Genomic DNA, 7500 nt, shown 5'->3' on the forward strand with positions numbered 1-7500 from the left:
GTCGTGAAAGAAATTCAAAAATTTATTGGCTCTTTCAAGAACACGGATTGGGAAACAGAGTGGGCGAAATATGGAAAGGCTATGTGGATACAGAATGCTGGTCGGGGATTCGGACAATGCAATGTGAAAAAGAGGTTTTAAGGGAAATATGGCGTTCCATGACAATAGAGTTTATGGTTATTCATTTCACATATATTTTTCGAGCACAATAAATTGTTTTTTGTTACAGTGTGGTGTGTGTTGTTTTGTGGTGTGTTGTGTGTGTGTGTGTGGTGCTGTGGTGTGTGTGTGTTGGTGGGTGTTTTGGGGGTGTGTGGATGAAAATATATTTTTATTAGATTCCTTTTTTCCAAATACAGAAGGGAACCGTTTCATTAGACCTTCCTCTGATGGGTGACTGAAAGAGGGAGAGAGTGCGTAGCACAAAACCCTGTCCCTCCTCCTTTTCTTCCTCCCTCCCTCTCCCTCCCTCTTTCCCTCTTCCCCCTCCTCCTCCCTTCTTCCCTCTCACTTACCCTCCCACACCCCCCCTTCCTTCTTTCTATCCGCTTTTCTTCCCTCTTTCCCTCCATCCCTCCCTCTTTTCCTCCCTCCCCCCCTCTTTTCCTCCCTCCCTCCCTCTTTTCCTCCCTCCCTCCCTCTTTTCCTCCCTCCCTCCCTCTTTTCCTCCCTCCCTCCCTCCCTCCTTTCCTCCCTCTTTTCCTCCCTCTTTTCCTCCCTCTTTTCCTCCCTCCCTTATCCCATCTCCATCTCCTACTTCTCCTCATCCTACCTCTCCTCCTCCCTCTCCTCCTCTTGCCCTCCCCTTTTTCTCCTCCTTCTCCTCCTCCCCCTTTCCCTCTCTTCTGTCCTCTCCCCTTTTTTCCCCCCTTCATCTTTCCCTTTTTCTCCTTTTTCCACTCCCCCTCCTTCTCCTCCTCCCTCTCTCCTTTCTCATCCTAACCCCTCTCCTCTCCCATCTTCTCCTCTTTCTTCTTACTCTCTTTCTCCTCCTCATCCTTCTCCCCCTCCCCCTCCCCCTTCCCTTCCCCCCCTTCTCCTCTTTGCTCTAGCCTTCCTCCTCCTCCTCTCTCCCTCCTCCTCCCCTCCTCCTCCTCCTCCTCCTCCTCCTCCTCCTCCTCCTCCTCCTCCTCCTCCTCCTCCTCCTCCTCCTCCTTTTCCTCCACCACCCTCTCTCCCTCACTGCACTGCTCGACCTACTAAAGTCAAACTCGGATCTTAGAGCTTAACCGAATTCACTGTACGAGTTTTCCTTTTCCTTTTTTTCTTCGTCATAATTTCGATTGCGAAGATTGCAACGTACATTAAAAATATGTTAATAGTAATAGTAATAATGATAATAAATAATAATAAGGATATGAATAATTGATAATGATAATGATAATGATAATGATAATGATAATGATAAGGATGATAATAATAATAATAAATGATAATATTAATAATAAAAAGATAGATAAAAGTTAATTCATAGATAGATAAATATCTGAATAAATTCATACTAGAAAGAGAGACAGAGAGAGAAGGAAAAGAACGGGGCTTTGGAAAAGGAGATGGAGATGGAGGGCGATAAGAGGGGAGAGAGAGACAATGATTGTGTTTTGTTTATTCATTTATTTTTGCTATTGGTTATTATATTTCGTGGAGAGAGAGAGAGAGAGAGAGAAAGAGAATAAGAAAGAGAGAGAAAAAAAGATAAAGAAAAGAGAGAGAGAAAAGAAAGAGAAAGAGAAAGAGAAAGAGAAAGAGAAAGAGAAAGAAGAAAAAAGAAGAAAGAGAAAGAGAAAAGAGAAAGAGAAAGAGAAAAGAAAAGAAAGAGAAAGAGAAAAAAAAAAAAAGGAAAGAGAAAGAGAAAGAGAAAGAGAAAGAGAAAGAGAAAGAGAAAGAGAAAGAGAAAGAGAAAGAGAAAGAGAAAGAGAGTCAGAGAAAGAGGTAGATTAAGAGAGAGAGAGAAAGACAGAGAAAGCGAGGAGAAAATTAAAGAGAGAGAAAGAGAGAGAGAGAGAAAGGGAGAAGGAGAATGAGACAGAGAACGAGAGAAAGAGGAGGAGTAGGTGGACGAGAGACTATCTGGTATAGGATCTTGGGTACGAAAAAAGTGGAGAGGAAGCTTGAGATTTTTCTATTATCTCTCTCCTTCTTCCTCTTCTTCTTCTTGATTTCTGTTTATGTTGAGGATGTTTTCAAAATCATATTTTGTTGTTTTGGAAATAACAAGGGAAGGAGGAAATACAGAGACATGGTGATAACGATAACGATAATGACGTTGATCATTATGATAATCACGGTGATTATAAACAAACACGGATGAATCTCCTAATATTAATGAAACTACGACGGGAAGGGAAATGTTATCATAAAAACAAAAACAAACAAAATAAGTAAAGAAATAAAATAAAATAAATAAAAATTAAAATTAAAAGTAAAGAAATTAAATTGTATATATATATGTGTGTGTGTGTATATATATATATATAATATATATATATATATTTTTTATATATATAATATATATTTTGCATATAATATATTTATATGCATATAAAATAAAACATATATATATATATAAATACTAACAATAAAAAAGAAATAAACAAGAAAAAAATGAAATAAAAGAAGGGGAGATTAAAAACAATAAATAAAACTTTAGACAAAAAAAAACAGAAATAGAAAAAAAAAAACCCAAAGAAAAAAAAGCGAGCAAAGATTCTGTTTTACGCATGAAGCCGCGAGAGAATCGTGCTGAAGGCGCTGCCGGAACTTCACGGCGCGTCGCTTCCTTGGAGACGAGTGGGGGAGGGGGGGAGGGGGTGAAAGGGGGGAGGAGAGTTGAGGGATGGGGAGAGAGTGAAGGGGAAGAGGGAGGGATGGGGAGAGAGTGAAAGGGTGAGGGGAGGAGTTGAGGATGGGGGAGAGAGTGAAGGGGGAGGGGAGACAGGAGGAATGGGGAGATGAAGAGAGAAGGAAGGGGTTGAGAGGACAGGGGGGAACTATGAATGGGTTGGAGAGAGAGGGGAAAGAGAGGTATGGATGGGAGGAGAGAGAGGGGAAAGAGAGGTATGGATGGGAGGAGAGAGAGGGGAAAGAGAGGTATGGATAGGAGGAGAGAGGAGAGGAGAGGGAGACTTCGGGGAGCACGGAGAGTGGTAGTGAAAATAGGGAGTGGAAATACGGGAATAGGGAGGAGAGATGAAGGAAAGGCAAAAAGGGGCACAGGGAAATGGGGTAAGAAATTAATGTGGAAGATAAGTCAGAGATAAGGTACGAGGAGGGGAGAAGGTAGAGGAAAAAGAGGGCATAGGGTATGGGATAAGAAAGGAATAAGGGAGAGGAGGGGGGAGACCGTAAGGGGGATAGGAAAGGGGGATAAAATAGAAGGGAGGGCGGGCAGGAGGGGGCACAGGGATGAGGGGGGGGGGTGCAACGGGGGAGGGACAAGGAGGGGAAATTGTACATCACAAGCATGGGTAGTTTTGCCTTTGTAACGAGTGAGGAAAGGAGGAGGGAGGGAGGGGGGTTAGCACGGAAAGAGAGAGAACGAGAGAGAGGGGGAAGAGGAGGAAAAGAGAAAGAAAAGAGGCACGGGAAGAGAGAGAGAGACAAAGACAGAGAGGAGTTAGCACGGAGAGAGATAAGAGAAAGAGAAAGAGAAAAGGAAAGAGAGAGAGACAGAGAATCAAGGACGAAAAGCGAGCAAAGATCTAGTGAATGAGAGCTAGAGAGAGGGAGAGAGAGAGAAAAGAGAGAGAGAGAAGAGAGAAGAGAGAGAGAGAGAGAGAGAGAGAGAGAGAAGAGAGAGAGAGAGAGGAGAGAGAGAGAGAGAGAGAGAGAGAGAGAGAGAGAGAGAGAGAGAAGATTAACATGCCGTTATGGAGTTGCAAGTCGGGCTGGAATGAGAGCTTACTCCTATTTGGCGCATTTACGAGGGGCGGAGGAAGAACGTAGCTACTTCGGGAAAAAGTAGGGTGCGTTTTTGCGTTTATTTTTTTTTATTCACTTGCCAAGAGCGTGATTTGGCTCGGGGAAAGTGGGTGTGCGCGTCTGTGTGTTCCTCTCCTTCTCTCTGTCTGAATGTGTTTTTGGTTTCCTCTCTCTCTTTTCTCCTCTCTCTCTCTCTCTCATTCTCTCTCTCTCTCTCTCTCTCTCTCTCTCTATCTATCTAATCTATCATATATCAACTATTATCCTACTCTCTATCTCTCTAATCTCCCTCTCTTCTCTCTCTCTCTTCTCTCTCTCTCTTCTCTCTCTCTCGTCTCCGTCTCTCTCTCTCTCTCCTCTTCTCTCTTTTCCTCTCTCTCTCTCTCTCTCTAAATCCCTCCCTCCTTCCTCCTCCTCCTCCCCCTCCTCCCCCTCCTCCTCCTTTCCCTCCTCCTCCTCCTCCTCCTCCTCCTCCTCCTCCTCCTCCTCCTCCTCCTCCTCCTCCTCCTCCTCCTCCTCCTCCTCCTCCCTCCCCCCCTTTCCTCCCTGTCTCTCTCCCTCCCCTCTTTCCTTCCACTTCCCCCCCCCTCTCTCTCTCTCTCTCTCTCTCTCTCTCTCTCTCTCTTCTCTCTCCTCTCTTTTCTCCCCTCTCTCATCTCTCTCTCTCTCCTCCCTCTCTCTCTCCCCTCTCTCTCTCCCCCTCCTCTCTCTCTCTCTCCTCTCTTCTCTCAACTCCTCCCCTTTTTCTCTCTCTCTCCTCTCTCTCTCCCTCTCTCCCTCTATCTCCCTTTTTCCTTCCCTCTCATTCCCTCTCCCTTCCTACCTCTTTTTCCTTCTCTGTCATTCCCTCTCTCTTCCTCCCTCTCTTTCCTGCCCTTTCCTTCCCTCTTTCCTTCTCTTTCTCACCAACTAAATCGAACGTCTCTCTTTTTTCCCTCCCTCTGGACATCAGCCTCTGCTTCCCCTGTTCCCTTTGTTTTTCTTGTATTGCCACCGAGAAGGGGACTTGGAACGTGGCTTTTTCTTGTGAGTTTCTTGTGCTGTGCTCCTATCTTTCTTATGTCTTTTCTTAGCTTATCTTAGATCTTATTTCTCTTATAGCTTATCTTATATCTTCTATCTTCTCCTATATCTTAGCTTATATCTTATTTTTTCTTTTCTTATCACATATCTTATTTTTTCTTTTCTTATTTTATATCTTATCGTATATCTTATTTTATATCTTGTATCTTTTTTCTCCTTATATCTTACATTTTCTTATTATTTTTATCTTATCGTCTCTTATCTCTTACATCCTCCTGTACTATCGCCAGCGGAAGGCAGCTAGACATAAAGATAGATTAAGAAATAGATAAATGAATAGACAGATTTGATAGATAAAGTGAAAGGAGGGAAAACGAAAAGAGAAAAGAGACATGGAGTTTCTTTATGTATTATCTGCTGAACGAAGATACGGAGAGGGATTTTAATCAGTGAAATATTATTGAATACTTTTTTTTTTTTAATCGCTTTATATCCATTACAATTCATGGTTTGCTTTCCCAATTAATTATTTATTGCGCAAACTCTCTCTCTCAGTCCTTATGCTTATTAACAGCAGAGAGGCAAGCGGACAGAGACACAAGTATATTTAATAAGAGAAAAAATCGTATCTTAATAGCATCATAAGGAATATAACCCCCCTCCCCTTTTTTTCCTTAAATGCGTGAAATTTGACGGGATATTCAAGCATGTATTGGCTTTTGTTTCTGTAATAAATTGATACGCAAAATTTTACCCCCCCCCCAAAAAAAAAAAAAAAAAAAAAAAAAAAAAAAAAAACTCATTAACCCCACATGTGCCCTTCTGCCAAAAAGAAAATCTGCATGACTCTCCCCTCCCAACTATAAACAAACACTCCACTTCCCTATTTAAACAGAAAGAGAAAAAAAACTGTACATCATCCGTAAACTTCTACGTAACCGAAGTTGCTGCTCCTTCTCATTGTTTCGAAGCAGAGGGCGGACGTTTAACTGATTGGACAAAAAAAAAAAAAGAAAATCATTAGCGAAGGAGGAGGCGTACCTTACCGTCTCCTTTGTGTCTCGAGAATCATCTTCTAAAACGTCGGACATGTCGAACGTTTTTACTTTTTTTTTTTGTATTTTTTTTTTTTTTTGATTGTTTATCTTTCTTCTTTCTTTTCTTTCTTTCTTTCTTTCCTTTTTTTTGAAGAGGGATACAGAAAAAAATATGATTGTGGTTTGGGTTGTCGTTCCTGGGTTTGTGTTTGTTTGTTGGTTTGTTTTGGTTGTGTTTATATTTGAGGAATGTTTGTGCCTAGATCTTTTTTTTTTTTGCGTTGTGTTCTTGCTCCGTCCTTGTTTGTTGGTGATAAGTTCCGCTGACACAAACGCATTAAAGTTCTCCTGCTGAGATATTGCAACAACGTGCGGTTCCTTTAATAAGTTGAGAGGTATATTCAGCTCCACGGAATTTCATGATATTATTATTATTGTCGTTGTTCCTGCTGCTAACATTACTAACAGTCCTGTGCTGCTGCTTGTATTGTCATTTCTGTTGCTGGGATGTATTTGACTGTCATATATACGTGTGTGTGTGTGTGTGTGTGTGTGTGTGTGTGGTTGTGTGTGTGTGTGTGTGTGCGTGTGTGTGTGCGTTCTCTTTATGGGAGCATCCCTGTCTATGTTATCCAATACTTCCACATAACGTGCGTGCTTGATGCAGTCACGCCACCCCTTGCCCCCCCCCCCCCCCCCGACATTGGGGTTGGATGGCTGGAGAACGGGGCAGCGGGGGAGGGCATGGGCTGACCTAATGCCTCATTATGCCCAGGTGGGGCAGGCATGGGGCATGGCGAGCTGTATTATGATCCACTGAGATAAAAGATTGAATCTGGCCCTTTCCAGTGGGTGTACGGTACAGTTCGCCGCCGACCACCATGGCTATTTGAAGAATCCTCAGCGGTTTTAATAATCCAATGTTTTCCTTCCGTTTTCTCCCCCTCGTCCTCCCCTTCTCCCACTCCTCCTCCTCCTCCTTCTTCTCCTCCTTCTTTCCCCCTCCTCCTCCTTCCCCTCGTCCTCCCCTTCTCCCACTCCTCCTCCTCCTCCTTCTTCTCCCCCCTTCTTCCCCCTCCTCCCCCCCCCCCTCCCTCCCCCTTCCTCGTCCTCCCCTCCTCGTCCTCCTCCCCCTCCTTCTCCCCTCCTCCTCCTCCCTTCCTCCTCCCCCCCCCTCCTTTCCCCCTTTCCCCTCGTCCTCCCCTTCTCCCACTCCTCCTCCTCCTCCTTCTTCTCCTCCTTCTTCCCCCCTCCTCCTCCCCCCCTCCTCCTCCCCCTCCTCGTCCTCCTCCCCTCCTTCTCCTCTCCCTCCTCCTCCCCTCCTCCTCCTCTTCCTCCTCCTCCTCCTCCCCCTCTCCTCCTCCTCCTCCCCCCTCCTCCCCCCTCCTCCTCCTCCTCCGCCCAATGAGGAGGGGAGGGAGGAATCAAGGATGGCCGCGCGCGAGGGAGCCAAATATTTGTCTTATCTAAGGATCCTAAGGGGAGACCGTCGGGGAATCTTATTGCATAGCGCTTCTCT

The sequence above is a fragment of the Penaeus chinensis genome, chromosome 31, assembly GCF_019202785.1.
Source record: "Penaeus chinensis breed Huanghai No. 1 chromosome 31, ASM1920278v2, whole genome shotgun sequence".
NCBI lineage: Eukaryota > Metazoa > Arthropoda > Malacostraca > Decapoda > Penaeidae > Penaeus > Penaeus chinensis.